Genomic DNA, 26,421 nt, shown 5'->3' on the forward strand with positions numbered 1-26,421 from the left:
TAGAATCAGTTGTAATCTCCTTTGACTTTCGAACTACATTCCGCTGTACTCGTGGAGTGAAATTCCGCCTCACTCTACATTTGATTTTATATATCTATTGGTATCATTTTTGCACTCTGATGATTATCTCGTTACTTTACTTTGATTCATTTTGAATAATATTGTTACCCTTGATTTAGTCTTGTTCTTGATTATATTGTTGTGAATGTGGGAGGTTGATTTTACTAACTACTGGATCTTGTGGACTGTGGATCACACACTCGAGTATCCCAGATAGGGTACCGGCTGGGTGGATGTGACAGATTGGTATCAGAGCCAGGTTCCAAGTAAAATCCTAACCACAGAAACAATGATAGAACATTCCTGAGTCGTAAATCCAGAAGTGACTCAAGTATTCTTATAATTGAATAATAGGACACTTGGATTAGAAACTTAAAAAGTGAAGAATAATATACTCTGAATAATACACAATAAGTCTGATTTAACAAACATCACATAATGTAACAAAAGAAAATGCATAATGCACAATAAGACGGTGAAACAAAAGTGAACTTCATTAATTCTAGGAAAGTTCTACAACAAGTTACATTTGAGAAACATAAAAGGAAATCCTAGTACAATCTATCTAGACTACTGTCTCTGCTCTCTCAATACTCTAACATCCTCTACAACCTGAGTCAACTGTGACTCCATCCTCTCCTATCTCACCTCTATCCTCCCTAAGATGGAATTCATAGAGCGCATCTGTGCACACAGCTCTGCAGTCTCTGGAACTATTAGTGAAGGGCCTCCGGTCTCAAAATGTGATGATGTGGGGATCTCCTGATGACCCTGATCTGCCTCACGCATCTCAATGTCATCTCCTGCCTGGTCATCTGTATCTGGACCAGCATCGTGGTCACCACCATCTGACTCATCATCATCCTCATTTGTCTCAGGGCCATCCTCATCATCTGACCTCTCAATCTGAGTAATCTGCATCTGACGAATAGTCCTAGTTTTGATTCGTTCGATCTCCGATTGTTCTGATTTCTTCTCTAACCTTTCATATATGCTTGTTTAGGGTTTTAAGACTATTTGGGCCACTTGCTTGTGATCTTGGACCATTCTCTTCTCCAATTCAAGGTAAGGATAGTTATCGATATAATTACGTAGGACATGAAATTTTGACTTGGTGTTCCTAACCTAGTGAACATGGTTTCTATTTCATATTCTTATCATGTTAGAGTTGCTACATATGTCTTTCAGCAGTAGCCTTGTGTTTACATTATTTTATTTCAATGTCTTATCATGCTTATCAATTTCAATATATGATGGATTATGTCAATGTCATGAATCGAATGTTTATTATGATGTTATATCTTGTGAATTGATATGATGAACTTGGGCATGTGATTACTTAAGTATAACTTGGGATTGAGGAGTACCCTACTGGTGCTTCTATCCTTGGACATCGGAGGGAATAGTATGGGATGTTCTCCGAAGGTGTCCATCGACACTTTCTCGGGTTATTGGATAACATACATAGGACTTGTCTAGATGTATGGCTAGGATGTCCCTATCATTTCAGACCCGATTCGGAAGAGCATTGAGACCGAACGACACGTGGTAGTAGTGTGGATTTGTGGGCGCTCAAGTCCGGTAACCACTCCGTGAGAGGACATAAATTGCATTGCGAATACCCGGAAGGGGCCATTTATTGGTAGGGTTGCAAATGGCTAGACTTGGGCTCACGGGCACTCAAGACCGGTGAAATGATCCGTGAGGGGGACGTGAGAGCTTCCCGTCTACCATTTGTGGATGACCAATAGGGTTGATGAGTCTGGTGAGTAATATCCGTTACTCTAGTGTGAAGGATACCCGAAAGGATCCCGAGAGGGGAGGAATGGACGTATCTGGAACTGACATGATATGATTAAGTAGATGACTTGCATTGGGCTAGGTTTTACCTTGACATGCGCCAATACTTAGACCAAATGGTGATGTGAGAGAGTGGTGACCGAAACCCCAACCATGGATTTGTCCGAGAGGGATGCAGGACCCAATTCCCCCCGGTGATGAGTGACTGAGACTACCTAAAGAAGTATGGTGCTATGACTTAAAGCATGTCTACCATAGATGACCAACATACTTAGAGTAGAATCATATTGCATTATATGTCTCATATCATCTGCATCATTTTATGATTATCTTGTGGCTTATGTGTTGTGGAATAACTTCCTTGCTGGGTTCTTTTGAACTCATTCCTTTTCTGTTGCAATATTTTGCTAGGCTACTCTGCAGGTGATTACTCTGATGGTACGTTCCCTAAGGCGGACCCGGATACCTCATACTACTATCCGGAGGCTAGCTACAATGAAGACTTCGGTGACGGTACCGAAGCAGATCCTCCGGCGTATCAGGGTTAGCCATGGAATAGTATAGGAGCAGCCATATTGGGTCTTTGTGGTCTTCACTATCGAAGAGAACATATTTATTGTGGATGAGACTTATGTGTAGCTGCCCACCCCCGTTTTTGTGACAATTAAACTTAGAGGAATTGTAATACCCTTAAATTAAATTTCATAACTTGAGACTTGTACTTAATTTAATTATGACCTCACTTCCGCTTATTTGAAGGAATGGATTCCGCCCACTGCCTTCTTAATTTATCTGATATGATATTTACTTCCATACTCTGATTATCCTTGGTATCTCATTTCTGAATTCTATGTTTATCAATTGTTAGTTTAATATTGATTGTTCATGATTGTGTTATCGTCGATGTGGATGATGTGGTCCCTGAACTATTGATCTTCGGGGCTGTGGATCACATCCCGGGTATGCCAGATAGGGTACCGGCTGGGTGGATGTGACAGAGTGGTATCAGAGCCCCAGGTTCAGTAAGACCCTAACCACAAAAGCGATGACGGAACATTCTGAGTTACAGATCAAAAGGGTAACTCAACTATTCTTAGAGCTGAATAATAGATAACCGAGATTAGTAACTAAATAAATGAAACTTAACTGATTATGGAATAAGACACAATAATATAAGCAAAACAACTTGATCTCATTAATCACATAAGAGAATTTTTACAAGTCTGAAAGAAAGTACATTTGGGAGAACATAAAAGGAAATTCCTAGTGCTATCTAGGTGATCTACTCCGATGATCTGTCTGATCCCTCCTCGATCTGAACTCATCCTCGAGTTGTGTAAACCTCTCACCTAGAGCGTGCATGTATGACTCCATCCTCATCTGTCGAGCCTCGATCCTCTCGAGTATGGAATGAATCGAAGACTAATGAGAAGCCACACCAGGAGTCTCAGAAGTTTGGTGAGATGGACCTCCATCCTCGGAAAATCGTGGAGCAGGAATCTCCTCATGCCCCTGATCATCATCCTGAGTTGGAGCATCACCGTGATCATCATCGTCTCCATGCTCATCTACATCGTCATCCTTGGCATCCCCGTCGATGTCGGCCTCATCATCTGATCTAACTGCATTACCAAGCCCCATCTTCCTAATCGACCATGCACAGAGGTCCTCACCTATCTCTATATCAGGAATCATCAGTGCGTCCTCTAAATCCACCTGGAAGTACTGGAAGATGCGTGTCAAGACCCGACCAAAAGCTAAGTTCCTGACCCCGGGAAGCTCAACTCGGTCTATCATGATATGTTGCATGATGTGAGCCAAGTCTATCTGCACTCCAGTGTAAATGCAATAGATGACTAATGCCTCCATGATCATCACCCTACTATGATGCCCTGCCTTCGGAATAATGTTTCGCCCGACAAAGCGAGCGATGACTTGAGCAGATGGCAGCATAGAAGTGCCGCTCCTGGGCATGTAGCAGTTCTCATCATCCCACAGAGTCATGAATATCTCATGTGTCTCGTGTGGGAGAAAGAGCCTCCATGATGTCAGTGCGAGGAGGAATCCACCAAGGAAAATCCGGTACGGACGGCACCCCCAAGATCGTAGCCAACTCACTGGTGGTGAATGTGATCTCGATGCCTCTAACCACGGAGCTGATGACAATCCAAGAACCATCTCGCGGGTCATCCTCGAATCGGTAGGTCAGGTTACTATAGAAGTACCTGACAAGCTCTGGGTAGACTGGATATGGTGTGGTGTACAAAGGTAGCCATCCCATCGCCTCTAACCTCTCCCAAATGCGAAAAGTCTCTAGCTCATCTAAGACTACCAACCGCCCGTACTCGATCGGTATGTCGTAGAAGTAGCGCTCAAATAGGAACTCTGCCTGAGGTGAGATAAAGAGCTCCTCCTCGATAACCTCCTGTCGTGGAGCATGCCCTAGTCCTCTGTTAGCCCTCCGTCCTCCTCTGGGCATGATGAATCTGTGGAGACAAGAAAGAAAATTTCATTTTGATTAGTCCCCGTGTACATTTGTTAGATGAAGGGCATTTTCGTAAATTTTTGCAAAAATGAGTTTCGAACGTACTAGCATGTGCATAAGACTTGGATAAACATGCTGGGATGTTTCGTTTGGTGAAAATCTAACATTTTGACCTTGTGGAAGTGAAAATTCAGCAAGATGTGAGAAGGAAAATCTCCCTTTGGGCTATGTTTGTGATTTTTCAAAAATTGGAATTTCGGCAAACCGAGTGTGGGAACACTTTCCCCATGGTAAATTAGTCATGTGGGACTTGGTTTCATGTCAAAATTCAAATTTGTTTAAAATGAGGCAAGTGTTTGCAAAGTTGGAAAATCTTGAAATGAATAGTGATTTTGGAACCTAAGTGTGTGAAATCTTGTGTTTTATGCTTGGTTTTGTTTGTAGACTAGTGGGAGCATGTTTCTAAACATCCCTAGACATGATTCTAACCATTAGCAACAAACATTTTGCAGTTTTGAAGGAAAACCATGTCATGGTAAATGAAAATGCAAGAAAAGAGAAGAAGAGAATGAGACTTACTTGTGTTGATGATCAATGCAAGCTTGCAAGAGTGTTGGAAGCCTCAAATCACCCCTAAAACCCTTAGAGACCTTAAAAGAACTTTTCCCCAGAGCCAAGAATGAAATGGAAATGTTTTGAAATGAAACGAGTGGGCCATATATTTTGTTTTCGCGCAGAATATGAATTGGTTGATACTATTGGTTGATGCCATCGACCAAATGTATCGACCAATAAGGGAAAATTTATGCTTTTGGGCTTTTTGTGGGAATCTGATTTGTGATTTGTTCTTTTTACCAATGTTGGACTATAATCTTGCTATGTTGATGATTTTAAGCATGATTTGGGCATTCTAATCTTTTGACCAAGTGATTATTGACAAGTTTAATTTTCGATGTTGTAATCCTTGGCTCTCTTGCTAGAAGAATTTTGAAGAGCTGAAGGTTAGATTGACAAGCGCCCCGGTTTTAACTATACCTGATAGTTCCGGTGGGTTGACAGTCTACACCGATGCTTCCAAGATCGGTTTGGGTTGCGTGTTGATGCAACACGACAAGGTTGTGGCTTATACCTCTCGGCAATTGAAAGACTATGAGAGGAATTATCCCACTCACGACTTAGAGCTTGCCGGCATTGTTTTTGCTTTAAAGATTTGGAGACATTACCTATACGGTGAGAAGATCGCTATCTTCACAGATCATAAGAGTTTGAAATACTTCTTCACCCAAAAAGAGCTGAATATGAGACAAAGAAGATGGTTGGAGTTGGTTTCTGACTATAATTGCGATATCCAGTATCACCCAGGCAAAGCAAATGTAGTTGCGGATGCTCTTAGTAGGAAAGGTCAGAGGAAGGATTTGAACTTGTGTACTTTGAGTCGACCTTTGTTGTTGTCGATGGAAAGGTTTGGCTTAGAAGTGGTTCCTGAGGGTTCGGATAGTATCCTTTATGCCATGACGGCAAGATCCACCCTTAGAGACCGGATTGTTGCTTTGCAAAGTTCTGACCCCGAGTTGAAAGAGAAGATTGAGAAAGTCGCCACAAATTCAGAAATGGACCCTGCTTTTAGTACATCTTTGGATGGTACCTTATTGTTTAGAGGTAGACTCTGTGTGCCTGTTGTTGATGAAATCAAGAAGGAAATATTGAAAGAAGCACACCAGTCGATCTTTACAATACACCCTGGAAGTACCAAAATGTATAAAGACTTAAGGGAACGTTTTTGGTGGAATGGTTTGAAAGCGGATGTTGAAGACTTTATTGCCAAGTGCGAGACTTGTCAGCGTGTTAAATCCATTCGTCAACCTCTGTCCGGATTGCTTCAGCCCCTTCCTATTCCTAGCTGGAAGTGGGAAGATATCTCCATGGACTTCGTGACTAGCTTGCCGCGGACAAGTAAAGGAAATGACACTGTGTGGGTGATTGTTGATAGGTTGACTAAATTAGTGTAAAACCCAGCCCTAACCTTGACCCGGAAACCTTGTTATTTGTAGGTCTAGTGACCCGAAGTAAAGTAAGAAGTCAGCTTTGGGCCATCCCAGTGGAGGACTTGGTGTCTGGCTTTGAATCCATGAGAGTTGATGATGAAGTTCTATTTATGGAAACTGAATCTTGATGAAGATCGGATTAGTTGATGGACTTGGAGTGCTCTCTATCTTGGTTTGAAGGCATTTCTACCTATTAGGTAAGTCACTTGTTATGTGTGCAAAACCCCTTTAGGATTGGATTTGATCTAGGTCTTCAATTCCCTGTTTTGGAATTGCTGTCAACATTGGTCGATCTGATTGGTCGACTTGGACCGATCGACCAATCCACTCGACCAATGAGTCTTGTCTTTGGCAATTAGGTTTTGCTTGCTCTATTTAAGTCCAATCTTGAGTCTACTTCGTATTTGCTGCCTCCAAACTCTTTGGAACGAACCAAAGACCTCTGCAAGTCATCTCCCTTGCATCCTTGGTGATTTTCTTGACGGATATTCGTCGAAACTCTTCCTTTTGCATCAAAAGGTATGTCTACACTCTCTTCTTCTCCTCCATCTCTATTTTTCTTTCCTTTTTGAGTTGAGACAGTAGAGGAGATGCTGCATTCTCTGTTGCAAACATCTCTGGACTTGTCTCTCATGATCATCCTAAGGATTAATGGCTAGAACAATGATCTTAACCATGATCATTGCAAGCTTTTGAAGGAATCATGATCAAACCATGATCTAGTCTTTGTTTAACTTCTGATTTGAATTCTGATCTCCTTGGATCTTCTATATTGATCATGTTAGTAGTCAATTGCTGTGTTTTCTTTTCATGATCCATGATCTATCAATCTCTAGTTGTTCCTCTTCTACCATACCATGTTTTCTTCATGAATCATGAGAGTTACATATATGGTAGGTTTTGTTTCCTTATTTAGATTTATGCTTTTAAGCCTATTTCCTTGAAGATCTAAGTATGCTTTTCATGATACCTTTACCTGAAGCAATGATCCATCCTCCTATTGTTCTTGTCTTTGATTTCTATCTTGAATTCTTCAAGATCCATGGTTGATCTAATTATGGTAACTTTTTGTTTCCTAATTTGGATCTTGATGGCTTGATTCGATTAGTGTTTTGAGGTCCCCTATATGTTAGGATACTACTGATGTAGTTTCCCCTTGATTAGTACCCTTTTGAACCACCAAATTCGGATTTCATATCTTAAAACTCTGTTTTTTTAGGCTACTGTTTGCATTGGTCGACTGATTGGTCGACTGGACCAGTCGACCAATCCACTCGACCAATGAGTACAGCAACTCCAGAATTGGTCTGTGTTGGATGTTTTGGTATCTTTTCTGTTAGGGATCTTTCCTAATATGTTGTATACACTTGTTTAGGACCTTCTCAAGTTTGCCAAGATCTTACTTGATTTCTTAGGATTCCTTTGCGAGTTATAAAAGGTAAGGATGGTTATTTCCTTAATTACATAGATAGCATGAATCTAGTTTCTATATTTGAATATCATTGATATGTTTTGGTCGATACTATTGGTCGATACTATCAACCAAATGTATCGACCAACAGGTTTGGTGAACCCAGGTTTAAAGATTCTCTGGAATATTCTTTTCTATTTATTTATTCCTCGAGACTAGAGCCCTATTCTAGCGTTTTCAACATCTGAGAACGTGGGAGAGCCTCTCAAGAACTTCTCCTTGGTAATGGTGAAGCATCTACTCCATTAATCATTGCCAACCACTCATTTCCACTTTCTTGTTCCACTCTCAAGGTATGACTCTCTCTCCTAATCACTTTCTCACTCATCTTTTCTCTATTTTACTGTTGGGACCATGGCCAAGGTGATGCAACCTTACAAACACCTTGCCATGAGCCTTCTATACCTCATACATTGATGTTTTCACCGATATGACTATGATTTATTCACCTCATGATCATTAACTATACATTTCCATGATTTATTGCTCACCAACTTGCTTTATTTACCAAAACTGAGATGAAGCCTATGATTAACCTAATCTACACCTTGCATATGAGTTCAATGTTGCTTCTAAGTGATTCCCTACCTAATCCCCTATGTTTTCCCCTGATTTGCATTAAGATATAGCCAATGCCATGTTTAACAACTCTTGACCTTGATAAATCAATTTGGGGATTTCTAAATGGACCATTGGATTATGTTAAATTCGTGATAATTAGTGTCCCTATGTTGTGCTTAGACTATTCCCCAAGTTTCGTATTGATCCGAGACCCGGAACCAAATCTGGGCCAAAACCCAAAAAGCCAGCTTGTTGTCCGAAATCCTTTTGGTCGATGCTTGTTGGTCAATGATATCGACCAAATGTATCGACCAACAGAGGAGCTATCAGCAACTTTTGCCTAGTTTTGATTCGTTCGATCTCCGATTGTTCTGATTTCTTCTCTAACCTTTCATATATGCTTGTTTAGGGTTTTAAGACTATTTGGGCCACTTGCTTGTGATCTTGGACCATTCTCTTCTCCAATTCAAGGTAAGGATAGTTATCGATATAATTACGTAGGACATGAAATTTTGACTTGGTGTTCCTAACCTAATGAACATGGTTTCTATTTCATATTCTTATCATGTTAGAGTTGCTACATATGTCTTTCAGCAGTAGCCTTGTGTTTACATTATTTTATTTCAATGTCTTATCATGCTTATCAATTTAAATATATGATGGATTATGTCAATGTCATGAATCGAATGTTTATTATGATGTTATATCTTGTGAATTGATATGATGAACTTGGGCATGTGATTGCTTAAGTATAACTTGGGATTGAGGAGTACCCTATTGGTGCTTCTGTCCTTGGACATCGGAGGGAATAGTATGGGATGTTCTCCGAAGGTGTCCATCGACACTTTCCCGGGTTATTGGATGACATACATAGGACTTGTCTAGATGTATGGCTAGGATGTCCCCATCATGTCAGACCCGATTCGGAAGGGCATTGAGACCGAACGACCCGTGGTAGTAGTGTGGATTTGTGGGCGCTCAAGACCGGTAACCACTCCGTGAGAGGACATAAATTGAATTGCGGATACCCGGAAGGGGCCATTTATTGGTAGGGTTGCAAATGGCTAGACTTGGGCTCACGGGCACTCAAGACCGGTGAAATGATCCGTGAGGGGGACGTGAGAGCTTCCCGTCTACCATTTGTGGATGACCAATAGGGTTGATGAGTCCGGTGAGTAATATCCGTGACTCTAGTGTGAAGGATACCCGAAAGGATCCCGAGAGGGGAGGAATGGACGTATCTGGAACTGACATGATATGATTAAGTAGATGACTTGCATTGGGCTTGGTTTTACCTTGACATGCGCCAATACTTAGACCAAATGGTGATGTGAGAGAGTGGTGACCGAAACCCCAACCATGAAATGTCCGAGAGGGATGCAGGACCTAATTCCCCCCGGTGATGAGTGACTGAGGCTACCTAAAGAAGTATGGTGCTATGACTTAAAGCATGTCTACCATAGATGACCAGCATACTTAGAGTAGAATCATATTGCATTATATGTCTCATATCATCTGCATCATTTTATGATTATCTTGTGGCTTATGTGTTGTGGAATAACTTCCTTGCTGGGTTCTTTTGAACTCATTCCTTTTCTGTTGCAATATTTTGCTAGGCTACTCTGCAGGTGATTACTCTGATGGTACGTTCCCTGAGGCGGACCCGGATACCTCATACTACTATCTAGAGGTTAGCTACAATGAAGACTTCGGTGACGGTACCGAAGCAGATCCTCCGGCATATCAGGGTTAGCCCTGGAATAGTATGGGAGCAGCCATATTGGGTCTCTATGGTCTTCACTATCGAAGAGAACATATTTATTGTGGAGGAGACTTATGTGTAGCTGCCCACCCCCCTTTTTAAGACAATTAAACTTAGAGGAATTGTAATATCCTTAAATTAAATTTCATAACTTGAGACTTGTACTTAATTTAATTCTGATCTCACTTCCGCTTATTTGAAGGAGTGGATTCCGCCCACTGCCTTCTTAATTTATCTGATATGATATTTACTTCCGTACTTTGATTATCCTTGGTATCTCATTTCTGAATTCTATGTTTATCAATTGTTAGTTTAATATTGATTGTTCATGATTGTGTTATCGTCGATGTGGATGATGTGGACCCTGAACTATTGATCTTCGGGGCTGTGGATCACATCCGGGTATGCCCAGATAGGGTACCGGTTGGGTGGATGTGACATTGTGGGCCAGGGCTCTTCCACCCATGTGAGCGCCACAAATCCCTTCATGTACTTCGGCCAGAGCCGACTCTACTCCTTCAAGACCTAGACATCTCAGAAGGGGTCCAGAATAAGATCTTCTGTACAACCTTCCGTTTTGCATAACGAACCTTGCCGATCGTACTCTCACTAATCTTGCCTCTTTTGGATCCTCTGGTAGTTTATCATCTCTCAGGTATTCCACTATTGGATCCATCCAGCAATGCTCTGATTCAATGTAGGAAATTTATTTCTCGTGATAACTTGGAAATGTTATCTCTTCAATGTAGACCGAAGGGTCTAAATTTTTCTCTTTGGCATTGGCTAATCGGGAGAGCTCATCTGCCACTGTGTTTTCTGTCCTTGGAATCTGACATACTTTCAAATTCCTGAATTCTTTTTGCAATGCTTGCACAATCTCTCGATATTTCTGCAAGCGAGGTTCTTTAATACCATACTCACCCTGAACTTGATTGACAATAAGCTGAGAGTTCACTATAAATAGTTACATCTGCTACTGCCAGTGCTTTTGACAATCTGAGTCCAACTATTAGGGCTTCATATTCTGCTTCATTATTGCTAGCTTCGAATGCAAATCTCAATGCATATCGAATGATAAATTCCTGCTTGACTCTTCAAAAGAATTCCAGCCCCTGCTCCGTCTTTATTACTCGAACCGTCCACATATACTTCCCAAATGGTTGGTATAGTGGGCTCTTCAACAATGTTCTCCATTGGTGCAGTAGTTTCTACTACAAAATCGGCCAGCGCCTGAGCTTTGATTGTCGTTCTAGGCTTAAAGCTTACTTGGAACTCACTGAGTTCAACCAACCAGGCCACCATCCTTCCAGACAAATCAGGTTTACTAAGAACTTTACTAAGAGGGAAAGTTGTAAATACCTCTTTGAATGAGCCTGAAGTATGGCCGTAGCTTCCTAGCTGCTGTCATGAGAGCTAGAGCCTACTTCTCGATCTGAGAATACTGCGTCTCCGCATCAAGTAAAACATGGCTAACATAATAAATTGGCCATTGCCTTTTATCCTTCTCCCGAACGAGTACCGCACTGACCGCTGAAAGGGATGCTGCTAAATATAGCTATAAAACTTCTCCCCTTTCGGGTCGGGATAAAAGCGGTGGTCTTCCCAATGTTTCTTTTAATTCCTTGAAAGCTCTCTGGCACTCTTCAGTCCAATTCACTTCCTTGCTTCCCCTCAAATCTTTAAGTGCCTTAAAAAATGGTAGACACTTTTCTCCAAATTTTAAGATGAAACGGTTCAGAGCAGCTATTCTCCCCGTCAAGCACTGCACATCCCGAACAGTTTTTGGGGCTTCCATATCAATTAAAGTTTGTATCTTGGCTGGAATAGCCTCAATACCTCTCTGTGACACCATGAAGCCCAAGAATTTTCCTGAAGATTCTCCAAAGGCGCATTTCTCCGGATTCAGCTTCATTTGATATTTTCGCAGTATTGTGAATACTTCTGTTAAATCTGCGATATGCTTTGCCCTTGCAATGCTTTTTACCAGCATATCGTCAACATAAGCCTCAATATTTTTCCCGATCAGGTCTTTGAATATCTTGTTGACGGCCCTCTGATATGTAGCTCCTGCATTTTTCAGGCCAAACGGCATGACTTTATAATAGAAGCTTTCACGATCAGTCATGAAAGCCGTAAATTCTTCATCCTCCTTATTCATGAGGATCTGATTATATCCCGAGTAGGCATCCATGAAACTCAAGGTTTCATATCTTGCAGTTGCATCTATCAAGAGGTCAATCCTGGGCAACGGATAGCAATCTTTAGGACAAGCCTTATTGAGGTCGGTGTAATTTGTACACATCCTCCACTTCCCATTAGCCTTCTTGACCATTACCACGTTGGCTAACCAAGTTGGGCATTCAATTGGTTCTATGAAACCAGAACTCTTCAGTTTTTCAACTTCGCCCCGAACGGCTTCGTACTTTTCTATGGAGAAATTTCTCCTTTCCTGGATAACTAGTTTCAACTTTGGATCTATCCAGAGTTTATGCTCTGCAACATTTCGATCGATTCCTGGTATGTCTTCAGCAAACCATGCGAATACATCACTATTTTGTTGAAGAAAAGACTTCAACTCTCCTTTGAACTCTTCTAGCTGCTCAGATCCGATGTAAGTAATCCTTTCTGTATTATCAATAAACAACTGGATTTGCTCTAGCTTTTCTACCGGCTCGGGCCTTTGCATTTCTGCTTCTTCCCGATCATCCCGTACTTCTATTGGTAGGGCAGTCATCTTCCTTGGGCCCTCCTTATCCTTCAAATAGGCAACATAGCATTGCCGAGAGATCCTCTGGTCAGATGAAACTTGACCAATTCCCATCTCAGTCGGGAATTTTATCTTCAGGTGCTTTGTAGAAACAATAGCACCTAGCTTGGACAAAGATGGCCACCCGAGGATAACATTGTAAGCTAGAAGTTCCCGAACCACCAAAAAATTTATTCGGACAGTAGCTTCCTTGGGAAAACTCCCAATCGATAGGTCCAACTGGACAGATCCCTCCGCTATTGCAGACGATCCTGCAAAGCCATATAAATGTGTGGATGATGGCTCCATCAAGTCCTTATCCACCTTAAGCTTTTGATACACCTCATAAGATATTAGGTCCGCAGCAGACCCTGTATCAACTAAAACTCTATGTACTTCTCGGCGCGCGATCTCTACCTTGATGACTATGGCATCATCATGAGGTAAACAAATGCCTCTCTCATCTTCCTCGCCAAAGGTGATAGGATCTTCACCATTCGGCCTCTTACGCTGCTGCGTTTCTCCGGTTCCAACAAATTTAGATTTTGTTTTCAACCTCTGGAGTGATTCGGGTTCTGGGCCTCCGAATATTGTAAGGATCGATGACCGAGTAGCATCAATCACCTCCTTACCTTTTTTAGACCTCGGAGCCTCCTTCAATTGTTCTGAACTAACCGAACGGTCCCTCTTAGGGCCCGTTTCACGTGGCTCCTCTCTTCTCTTATTAACAAAATTGGACAAATGTCCCTGAGATATTAATCTCTCAATATCGGCCTTCAAATGACGACAATCATTGGTATAATGACTGTAATCCTTGTGGAAACGACAATATTTTTCTCGATCCTGTTGCTCTCCAGGTTTTAAAGGAATCTTTAGAGGCCACTTCAAAATATTTCGCTTCTTAATGATATTCAAAATATCTGCTTGAGGAGTATTTAATGGAGTATACTCACTTTTATCGGGAGATCTCTGCCGCCATGCCTGAGGCTTTCCAACTCGATCACAAACATTCTACTTTAGCTTCTGCCTGTTCTCAGGAGCCTTTTGTTCTTTGGTGGAGGCTTTATTGTCCCCCCGGCGTGCATCTAAGATTTCCGTGACTTCAGCCTGCTTTTGGCATCTCTGTACCAACTCAGCATAAGTTGTAGGCATTTCTTGAAGTAATAACTTCAAGAGTCTTCGGTTAGTGAGTCCAGTAAACAAAGCAGTTTTAGCTACTTGCTCATCTAGATTCTCTATCTCCATTGTAACTCTATTGAATCTCTTCAGATATTCTCTGATCGATTCACTCTTTCCTTGTCTAATAGTAAACAAGGTTTCCTCTGTCTTTTTTATCTAGATTCCACTCTGGAATCGCCCTATGAATTTGAGCACCAACTCATCAAAATTCACGATCCTCCCCGATGGGAGGTTCGAGAACCATTTCTGTGCTGCTCCGGTTAAAGATGAACCAAAAACCCTGCAGAGAATTTCATCAGAATTACCTGCAACTGCCATAGTCTGCTGATAATAACCGATGTGGGCCGTAGGATTTCCAGAGCCGTCGAAAGTGGAAAAAGTTGGCAAACGGAAATTGTGAGGAAACTGGTATCCCGCAATTGGCTCGGCAAATGGAGTCTTTCGAATAACTGAATAGACATCATCAGTTATTCTTCCTCTAGCCAGTTGTCCCAGCTTCTGATTAATATTGGCCAATTCCTGACCAATTTGTGTTGAATGATCTTCTGCAACACGATCACGACCCTGAACAAAACGATCATCACGAACTACTCGATCATCATGAACAGCCCGTTCATCACGAAAAGCCTGCTCATCACGAACAGCTTGCTCATCACGAACAGCTCGTCTAACAGTTGGTGAGTGAGTTTTCACTCCTGTAACCAACCTCTTATTCGAATCGGTTGTACTTCCTTGCGGTCCGTCAAACCGATCGTCTTGCCTAAGTAGATCGTAAACTCTCCTAGGCACTCGGTCACCTTCACGAAAGTTCTGACTGATATTCTGATCTTCAGTCAATCTCTGATCCCTTGGCAATACACGCCTTCCTGCGTCGCGATGATCAGGTTCTTGTGGTAATACCACTCGTCTGGTTAGCACACGAAGTGCTTGACTTACGTCCAAAAGTTGGACTTTCAATTGATCCAATTGATTTTGGAGTGTCTCTGGAGGATTGTGTCCCCCTTGACCGCCATCTACTTCGAGAGGTGGTAAACTTTCCTGAGGAATATTTGGATTATTTACTCCAGGGATTTGGACACCAGTATCGCTTTGTGCAGCGGCTGCTGCTGCTGATCTAGTCACCATAGCTTTCTGAATCGTTCCCACAAAATGCTCCAAATGATGCGTCCAAAATCTGCTCAGCCCTTAGATCTCCTTAGAATGACCTGCAAAACGAAAGCGTCAGATGTGGCCTGACCGCTGGGGTCGGGAGTCCACCTCCGAAGGCTAAGTCAGTCGATGAACTTAATCACAAACGGCTTTGCTAGAAGCGCAGAGCTAAGGAATGAATAACTGGAATACGATTTAGATCATATGCATGTGTTTATGTCCAAATGTGTGTGTATGGATCTGGATCCCTCCTCCCCTTACCTTGTAGGTAATTGATGTTTATATAGAGTGTACCTTCGAATCTTCTTCGTTGGATGTATTTGAGCCTTCTTCTGATAGTCATTGGATTCTAATAGTTAGATCCGTTGAGCGATAGACTTCTACTAGTTTGAACTAGTAGAGGACTCCTGAGATAACCTCATGGTTTTCTGATGATTATCCCTTCAACAGTGATAAGTGACAGCCGTCAAGTTGTGTCTGCCATCATTAGGGTAATTAACCTAATCCATAAGTTGGATTAGGGCGTGCTTGTTGCTGATTTAGTTTTCTTCCTCAGCAAGCTACCTCCTGGACCCGGCGCGCTCGGAAGCAAGTCGATTCCTTTCATCCCGACCGGAGTCGAAGGTCAAACCAAGTATGAACCAAGTTCAATCATATTTTCTCCACATCAGTTACTCTGGTGGTTCAACACTTGTCCTTGAAGGTGCAACTAAAAACAAAGAATGTGCCAAGAAAGATGATATGGAGAAACCCATAAGCAAGGTGGTTCAAATTAAATATTGATGGGTTAGCTCTAGGAAACCCAAGATGGTTATTGATTCAAAGGCAAAGGTAAGGTCCTCCTTTCGGTGGTACTTGGGTATTAAAACTAGTATACAAGCTAGATTTATTGGGTTTATAAAAAGATTGGTTGCTGCCCCTGATTTTAGTGTGGGGAAACTTTGAATAGTGATAGACTCCTTTAGGGTGGTGATGGCTATGACTCTTTGCGTTCCATGATTTGTGTTGCAGCAATAGAATGGCGTGCAAATGACTTTACATTGATGGGAGGAATTTGCACTGCTTTCATGAAGCGAATCTGATTGTATACTGATGAGCACATTTATGTGTGAAATCTTAGGGCATAAAGCATGCATTTTATTCACTTAGAGTGGAGTTACCTTGGGTTTTATATTGTTTTTGCAGATTTTAGGACTTTTCAAGATTTAAGCAAATATTTGGAGTTTTGGGCTTGAATCATGCTATTTTACACGTCAAGAAGTCCATTCAAATTCTCAAATGCGAAAATGGGCCTGATCTGGAGCATGATGGGCTAGAGATGTGTGATTATGGGCCAACTCCAAAATATTGAAGAGATAAAGAAGGCAAATTTGATCTACGGTTGAGATTTTAAATCAAATCTACAGAGATATTATTGAGAGAGTCCAGATGGAAAAGAGTCCTTGCATACCTCAATATAGGGCTGCAATGGGCCCGGGCTGGGCCGGGCTTTTGCAATCCCAAGCCCAGCCCTATATGATATAATTTGAGCCCATTCTCGCCCTGGCCCTAGTTCAGGGCCAATGATTATTGTCCCTAGCCCTAAGCCCTACAGGGCCAAGCCAAGCCCATTCCCGCCCTAATTGGCCCTAATTGGGCCGGGTCGGGATGGGTTGGCCCTGATTGGCCCTGATTAGCCCTCAGCCTGATTGGCCCTGTTGGCCCTAATTGGCCCTAATTGGCCTTGTCCCTGATTGGCCTTGATTGGCCCTGTCCCTAGCCTTGATTGGCCCTGTCCCTGGCCCTAATTGGCCCAGGCCCTAATTGGCCTTGTCCCTAGCTTTAATTGGTCAAATCTTTGGTCGTAAATATCAAATGTAAGACAAGTAGTAATTAAAATACATATTAAAGTAATTAAATTATTAAATTCCAAACTCAGTTTTGGAAAATAAAATAGTAAAGATGTCAACAAATAATCCAAAACTTATATTCAATTTGTATTTATACCCATTTAGATTTTAGAGAAATATAGAAATCCAAATTTCTAGGGTTTTCTAATTTGCTATTCGATGAAAATTATGGTTATTATATGTAAGCTCAAAGGGAAAAAGAAAAAGATTTATCTCAATTCTCAATTAATTTCTAACTTCTAAGACAATTGTCAAACTTCATTACAAATTCCCAATTTGTCTTTCCCCCAAGTTTCTCTCTCTCTTATTCTGTTTTTTCCTTTAGTTTTTCTCCAGAAGCCAAGAGTTAAAATTATTCATAAAATAGAATAAGTAGAGAGAAGAATTGTAATTAAATTTAGGCATATTTGAAAGTCAAGTCAATTATAGAGAATGTCACACAAACTCTTTTTGTAAACTTAGAAACATCAGAGATTCAGAATTCAAAAGGAGTCTGATAAATGAAATTTTATCTTCAAAGTCAAGAACTTAAGCCGTAGGTAGGTATGTTTTCATTCACAACTATTCAATAAATTGATATCTTTATTCAATACAAAAAAATTCATATTCAAAACCTTGTTAACAAGTAAATCAACGATAATTTAGTATTCAACAAAAAAAAAATGTATTTTTTTCATAGTTAAAGAAAATGATGTTTAATTAAAAACATATAGCTATGTTTTTAATAAAAATTTTTGAAATATCACAGTAGATTTGTTAGATATTCATGATGAGAAGTTGGGGTATAGATTTGTTAGATATTAATTTTTTATGTAATAGTTTTTATTATTTATAATATATTATCTCACCTTAGTCAAAAAACAAAAATCAATATTTTATTGAACTAAAAATGACTTTGTTGGAAAAATAAAAATTACCTTAAAAATAATATAAAAAGTGAATTTATAGTCTAATATGATCAAAGTGACTAAATGTCAAAATCAAGACTCATATCAATGTTAGTATGAAGATCAAATTAGGGTCAGGATCAAGGACAAAATCAAATGGATGCTTATTACATTGGTAATGAGATTATAATTTATTTTTATTAATTTTCTACAAAACATGATCATGTTTCTAAAATTTGACACGTGTCGAGTATCCATCCATATGTATTACAATTAATTCCTCTCCATGTGGGTGGAGGGTCCAGAGTCTTTAGACTCAAATCAGGGCCAGGATCAAGATCAGGGCTAATATCAGGGCCAAGATCAAGGCCAAAATTAAGGCCAAGATCAGGGCCAGAATCAGGGGCAAAACAGGGCCAGGATCAGGGCCAAAATCAGGGATATGATCAGAGCCTAGGTCAGGGCCAAGATTAGGGCCAAAATTAGGGCCTGGGTCAGGGCCAAGATCAGGGCCAAAATCAGGGCCTGGGTCAGGGCTAAAAATCAGGGACGGGCCGGGATGGGCTGGGCGGGCCAGAGAGTAATCCCAGGCCCGCCCTTGGCCCTAGTTCGGGTCAGAATATTTTGGCCCTAACCCGCCCTTAGGGCCAAAATCTTTAGCCCAAGCCCTATTTGGGCTCAGGGGCGGGCTTAGGGCGGTCAGGGCCGCCAGGGCCAAACTTGCACCCCTACCTCAATATCTTATTTCCTATCTTGGATTTAATTAAAGAAAGAAAAAGAGGAAAAAGAATTATATTCAGAAAGAAAAAGAGGAAAAATTCCTTTTTTGAATGCCTCTGTCTAGTTTCGATCAAACCCATCATCAAACGGTCATCCGATGTCCGATCGTGCTTCTTTTTGGAGGAGAGCTTCAAGACTACCTAAACCTCAAATCCAATGGTGGAATTATGCATCTGATCTCTCTAAGTTGGCGCGATTAGTACGTCAAAACCCTAATTGGCTGAGTCAGATAGAAACCCTGAGTTTTATTCAAATTCAGCCGTGCTTCATATCTCATGTAAACTCTATAAAAGGAGAGCATACTCCATTAAAGGAGAAGATGTTCTAGAGCTTGGTAGAAGCATTCTTTCTTCTCTCTTCAGTTTATATAGGCTTTCTTTAGTTTTATTTGCTTGCATTTGTGAGATTTAAATTTCTAGATTCAATATTTAGGTTTAATTTTTTTATGTAATGCAATTCAAGTTCAAGTTTCAAGTTTTTAGATTTGTTTTTCTCTGAGTCTAGCAATTGCAGATTTAGATCATTCTAGATCTGGTTGTTAGGGTTGGTTAAGATTCGAATCGTTTGTTCAATTCGCAAGTAAGTAACCTTCTTTATTAATCTTCTCTCCTCCTTCCATTCCCGCTTCTATCTACCCCTCCATATTCTTAATTTAGGATTTACTTTCAGCATTATATATTGTTCTCCCTTCCCCTGGATCCTTGATCAGAGATGCCTACAGTCGTGCCTCTCTTTGGTAAAGGTTTCCATTTTACTTTCTGCAAGTTACTTTCTATTATTTACTTTCTGTTATTTACTTTCTACAATTTACTTTCAGCATTTATTTATGTTCTCCCTTCCCCTGGATCCTTGATCAGAGATGCCTACAATCGTGCCTCTCTTTGCTTAAGGTTTCCATTTTACTTTCTGCAATTTATTTTCTGTTATTTACTTTCTGGAATTTACTTTTAGCATTGTTTATTGTTCTCCCTTCCCCTGGATCCTTGATCAGAGATGCCTACAATCGTGCCTGTCTTTGGTTAAGGCTTCCTTTTCCTTTTATTGCTTTGTTTATTGCTTTATTATTTACTTTCTGTTATTTACTTTCTGCACTGTTGTTTTTTTCTTTAATATCCATTCCCCCGATTGGTGGACTATAAGCTACGGCAAAGGGTCCACGGTCAAAGTCATTATTATTATACTCCCTTTCCCTCGATCCAGAGCTGACACTCGGATCACTTCCTCTTTTCCTTTTTATTTTTATTGTTCGCCTTTTTTTTTTCTGTCTTTTATTTATGCATTGATTGTGTTTAATTTATATTTCGTTTCAATTCGATTGCATTAGACGTATAGATTAGGATCGTTTAGTTTAGTTAATTAGTTAACAAAAATCGAATCATTCCACTCTCACATTACTATTAAGAAGTTGAATTATAAGTGGCATATCTCATTGAGATCGATCCGTTAGCTACACGATACCGTGCGCTTGCGGTTACTTTTAAATTTCACAAACAAGTTTTTGGCGCCGTTGCCGGGGAGGTAGTAGTCCATTTTATTTTTTCATTCTTCGGTAAATCGAAGTGTTTTAAAAAAATTTTAAAAAAATTCAAAGATATTACTCTTAACTTGAGTAGAAACAAAAACGTATAGTAGTCCCCACTCTACTGCAGAATCCCCAAGATTCGATTGTAGGTGGCTCCGAAGACTATACGGATTCCCTTGCTATCAAACCTATATAGCGCTCAGCTATACGGCAACCTTACAGCTTTGGAATCATTGTTTCAATCTTTGTGGTGGGAAATTCACTCTTTCCTTTCAATTCTCCCATTTTGTTTTCTTTTATTCTTTAGTTACTTTATTTATATTTTTATTTTAAAAAAAAAATCTCATTCTTTCATAAGAGTCATTAATTGCATTAGGTGGTTAGTGCATGTGTGTCTGGACTCGTGATTCTACAAATAGAATTGTCCAAGTGTCTAACTTGACCATGGAAGGTCTACCTCCACCACCTCCGCCTAAGAGTCTTAGGGATAGATTTTATCCAACCCGATCTGCTCAACCTTCCTGTATACTTTTACCTAAAGTGAGGGGTAATAATTTTGAGCTAAAATCTCATTATCTATCTGTGTTACCCCAATTTCATTGGTTACCTGATCAAGATGCATATTTGTTCCTTAGGGAGTTTGAGGAGGTTTGTGTCCTTATGAAGGTACAACAACTTACTGATGATGTCGTAAGACTACGGTTCATTACATTTGCATTAAAGGTCAAGCCAAAAAGTGGCTTTATAGCTTACCTAGGGATAGCATTATCACATGGGAACAATTTACTGTCCTATTCTTGAAGAAATTCTTTCCTTTCTCTAAGATGAATAAAATAAGAAATGATATTCTTCAATTTCGTCAAAAACCCAATGAGTCATTTGCTAAGGTAATGGAGAGGTTTCAAAGCCTTCTCCAAGAATGCCCTCACCATGGTATAGAATTATGGCATTTATGCCAAATAATTTATGAGGGTATCGATTATCAAACAAAGCAACTCTTAGAATCTATGTGCCCCACAGGATTTACATCATTCACTGATGATTCCGAAGCTTGGGAATTTCTTTTAGACCTAGTAGATAGAACTAGAGAATGGGAGTCAACCCAAGATTCTGAAAGGACTAGTAGGGGATATCTTGTTGATAGCCAAGTTCATAAGGAAGCACAAATAGATAGTCTTTTGAAGAAGTTAGAGACTTAAGTAGTTAAAGATGCACCACCACCACCTAGTCAAGAACATTTTGTTGACAAATCTATTGCTATGTGTGCATGGTGTCAGTCTCCTATGCATGTAATTGAGGAATGTCCTAGCTATTCTAGAGGCCAACATGAAAATATCAGTGCAATTTTTCCAAACCCGTACAGTAACATGTACAATCCTAGGTGGAAGAATCATCCTAACTTTTCATGGTCTCAAGGGCAAAACCAAAATGGATTAAGCAATTATTCCACACAAAATCAATTTGGTGCCCCTCAAAAGCAAAATGCCCAATTTTCTCATAATCCAAATGTTCAGTTCCCTCAAGCCCCAAATTTTCAGAATGCCAATTTAGCTAGGCCTGTCAATCCACCTATTGTGTCTCATATGCCTCACATTGCACAAAATCAATCATCACCTAGTTTCAACATAGGTAACAATCCAGAGTTTTCTCATCTCTCTTCCTTAGAGAAGAATATGGAAGTACTTTCCAGCACCTTCATGACTTCTATGCATAATATAGAAAAACAAAATTTCCACTCTTGCAAGTGCTTTGTCTGAGCGAGAAAAAGGTAAAATGCCTAGCCAACCTGAGTTAAATCCTAGGATTCAGATTCAACAAAGACCACAAAATCAAGTCAACCAAGTTGATCCTCCCATTCTTCTTTAGCTTCAATTAATTCTGTGTCTGCATTGAGAAGTGGGAAAATGTATTTAACAGGTGAGTCACATATTAATGAAAAGAGCAAGATTAGTGACCACTGTGATGAGGAGAATGTTCAAGTATCTCCTAATAAAAGTTTGTCTGAGGAACCCATAGAAGTTGAGGATGAGCCAGTTGCTTTAGAAGTACCTAAGTTTGGTGAACCACTATCAAAAACTATGAGAAAAGAGCAAATTTCAAATGAGAGTCCTTATTTTCCTAAGGTTCCTTATCCTAGTCGTCTAGTTAATAAGAAGAAGACTGCAACTATTGAGAAAATTTTTGATGTCTTCAAAAAGATAGAAGTGAATATCCCTCTTTTGGATGCCATATCCCAGATCCCCGCCTATGCAAAAGTGTTGAAAGATTTATGCACTCATACAAGAATCACTAGCATTCCTAAAAAGGCGTTCTTGGCAGGTAACATTAGTTCCATAATTACTCAACCTGTAGCAGCCAAGTATAAGGATCCGGGGAGCCCCACCATAGCTTGTGTCATAGGCAATACACACATTGAACATGCTTTACTTGATCTTGGTGCAAGTGTGAATCTTTTGCCTTACCATGTTTATAAGGAATTAGGACTGGGAGAATTGAAAGCAGCTAGAACTACTCTTCAGTTGGCTGATAAGTCAATTAAGATTCCCAAAGGGATGGTTGAAGATGTTTTACTGAAAGTGGGAGAATTTATTTTTCCAGTTGATTTCATTGTGCTAGATACTAAACCATTTTCAATCAAAGATGAAATCCCAATAATTCTAGGAAGACCATTTTTGGCTACTAGTAATGCATTAATCAATTGTCGAAATGGTCTTTTACGGTTGTCTTTTGGAAATCGAACTGTGGAGTTTAATATGTTCAGGATAGGGAAACAACCACAAATAGAAGAAGAGATCAATATGCTTGAGGAATATTTTGATTTTCCTAATGATGTGATTACCAACTTTGAGATTGATTTTGATTCTGAATTTCAAGAATGTATGGATATATTGGATGATGATAGTGAAACTTTCTTTTCTGAAGTCTTAAATTTTCACACACCTTTGGAGCCTATTAAATCTCTATCCATCTCCATCTCCATTCTCAAGCCCTCAATAATTGAACCCCCCAAGCTAGAATTGAAAGAGTTGCCTTCTAATTTGAAATATGCTTTCCTGGGACAAGATAATACTCTTCCTATCATTGTTGTCTCTAATTTAACTTCTAACAAAGCAGAAGAGTTGATCACACTGTTGAATAATAATAGAGAACCATTGGGTTGGTCTATCACAAATATCAAAGGTCTAAGCTCTTCCATTTTACAACATCATATTCATTTTATGAAGGATGCTAAACCATCTAAAGAACCTCAACGTATGATGAGAATTTTCTTTTACATGGTGAATGTTTTTCTTGAAGTCTTTAGGGATGACTTTTCTATTCATGGTTTTTCTTATTTGGAGTGCCTTCCCCATCATACATTGCTATTGAAGATAAGACAAAAGCTTCCCATGATAAACACATCTTGACTGAGAGGTATACCCCTCTTTTGCCTTGTCCCTATTCTTCTTTTCATGCATACATTGAGGACATTGCATTACTTAAGTGTAGGGGGTATAGTTTCTTTGTAGATTTTAACTTTGACTTTTGGTTAGTGTACATACTCTTTCAATTGCTATGAGGTGTGAAATGAGAGTGATTTTGGTACCCATCATGAACACATAAAAATCCTATTGAGAGGAAGGTAACTTGTATGTATGTTGAGATGAGACTTACTTTAGAAAAATTAAAAGCCCTTAACTTAAGGCATTGGACCATCTATGAGTTTTGTGGGTCCTTGTTTCTTTGGCTAGAAGTTGAGATCAATTTTGTGTATGGCATGACAAAAAAAAGAAAAGAAAAGAAAAGAAAAGAAAAGAAGTAGAAAGTAAAAGTTGAATTCCTTGGAACTAGATAGGGCACTCCGACTCAGGAATCGAAGTGACTTGATCGAAACTCTTAGGAATGAGATTATTGAAAAGAACTCTCGCATCACTGTCTATGTGGGCATATGCAAAGCAAAGCTACAAAGTAACTTGAATTTCTGGTGTTTGCTCCACCATGTCATTCAAGGCAATAGTAGTGGAGTAATGTATAGTTCACTACTCAAAAGAAAAGAGAGAGATAAATACAAGTGTCATCAATGCCTTGGTAAAATTGTTTGGTCAAAAATACTTCAAAACCTTAGTCCTTGGTCCCCTTACTTTATGAGTGGTTTTGCTTAAAGGAGAGGTGTACTTGAAAGATATAAGGTGAGTCTTTGATTGAGATATATGCTAAGTCTCAAGAATCAATATGGGGTAATAAAGTTCAAGTGTGGGGGATCTTAACTCAATGGTGAGAAAAATTGTCATAGCTATTGATTATGTATAAGTACTTACCAATTGTTAGAGTTGGAATTTGCAATGTTTTATTTTGAGCTGAATTGGAATTTTGGATGTACATTTAGTGCAAACATCCACGAGACAAAACTCGTCCTCTAGGAGTAACCTAGTTGTTTAAAGGCGTCTGTTGCACATGCTAAGTGTAACCGTGATTCCTACAAAAGTGAGTTAGGATTTATTTTGTTGCACTAGTTTCATACCTGCATTTTTATTTTTCTTTAATTTTTGCTTGAGGACAAGCTTAGTCTAAGTGTGGGGGAATCTGATGAGCACATTTATGTGTGAAATCTTAGGGCATAAAGCATGCATTTTATACACTTAGAGTGGAGTTACTTTGGGTTTTATGTTGTTTTTGCAGATTTTAGGACTTTTCAAGATTTAAGCAAATATTTGGAGTTTTGGGCTTGAATCATGCTATTTTACACGTCAAGAAGTCCATTCAAATTCTCAAATGCGAAATGGGCCTGATCTGGAGCATGATGGCTAGAGATGTGTGATTATGGGCCAACTCCGAAATATTGAAGAGATAAAGAAGGCAAATTTGATCTACAGTTGAGATTTTAAATCAAATCTACAGAGATATTATTGAGAGAGTCCAGATGGAAAAGAGTCCTTGCATACCTCAATATCTTATTTCCTATCTTGGATTTAATTAAAGAAAGAAAAAGAGGAAAAAGAATTATATTCAGAAAGAAAAAGAGGGAAAATCTCGTTTTTGAATGCCTCTGTCCAGTTTCGATCAAACCCTTCATCAAACGGTCATCCGATGTCCGACCGTGCTGATTTTTGGAGGAGAGCTTCACGACTACTTAAACCTCAAATCCAACGGTGGAATTATGCATCTGATCTCTCTAAGTTGGCGCGATTAGTACGTCAAAACCCTAATTGGCTAAGTCAGATAGAAACCCTGAGTTTTATTCAAATTCAGCCGTGCTTCATATCTCATGTAAACTCTGTAAAAGGAGAGTATAGTCCATTAAAGGAGAAGATGTTCTAGAACTTAGTAGAAGCATTCTTTCTTCTCTCTTCAGTTTATATAGGCTTTCTTTAGTTTTCTTTGCTTGCATTTGTGAGATTTAAATTTCTAGATTCAATGTTTAGGTTTAATTTTTTTATGTAATGCAATTCAAGTTCAAGTTTCAAGTTTTTAGATTTGTTTTTCTCTGGGTCTAGCAATTGCAGATTTAGATCATTCTAGATCTAGATCTGGTTGTTAGCGTTGGTTGAGATTCGAATCTTTTGTTCAATTCGCAAGTAAGTAACCTTCTTTATTAATCTTCTCTCCTCCTTCCATTCCCGCTTCTATTTACCCCTCCATATTCTTAATTTAGGATTTACTTTCAGCATTATTTATTGTTCTCCCTTCCCCTGGATCCTTGATCAGAGATGCCTACAGTCGTGCCTCTCTTTGGTAAAGGTTTCCATTTTACTTTTTGCAAGTTACTTTCTGTTATTTACTTTCTGCAATTTACTTTCAGCATTTATTTATGTTCTCCCTTCCCCTGGATCCTTGATCAGAGATGCCTACAATCGTGCCTCTCTTTGTTTAAGGTTTCCATTTTACTTTCTGCAATTTACTTTCTATTATTTACTTTCTATTATTTACTTTCTGCAATTTACTTTCTACAATTTACTTTCAGCACTGTTTATTGTTCTCCCTTCCCCTGGATTCTTGATCAGAGATGCCTACAGTCGTGCCTTTCTTTGGTTAAGGCTTCATTTTCCTTTTATTGCTTTGTTATTTACTTTCTGCACTAGTTTTTTTTCCTTTAATATCCATTCCC

At 39.6% G+C, this 26,421-nt stretch overlaps 1 non-coding gene across 1 annotated transcript; it reads right to left on the reverse strand.

The window, feature by feature from the left end:
* Positions 1-21,166: 21,166 nt before the first annotated feature.
* LOC149015875 (small nucleolar RNA R71) lies at positions 21,167-21,273 on the reverse strand. The gene has a single exon (XR_016173796.1). It is a non-coding gene; the product is annotated as a small nucleolar RNA R71 (small nucleolar RNA).
* Positions 21,274-26,421: the final 5,148 nt, after the last annotated feature.

This window comes from Hakea prostrata, chromosome 5, assembly GCF_041222555.1.
Source record: "Hakea prostrata isolate BN-2017 chromosome 5, UWA_Hpros_2, whole genome shotgun sequence".
Lineage (NCBI taxonomy): Eukaryota > Viridiplantae > Streptophyta > Magnoliopsida > Proteales > Proteaceae > Hakea > Hakea prostrata.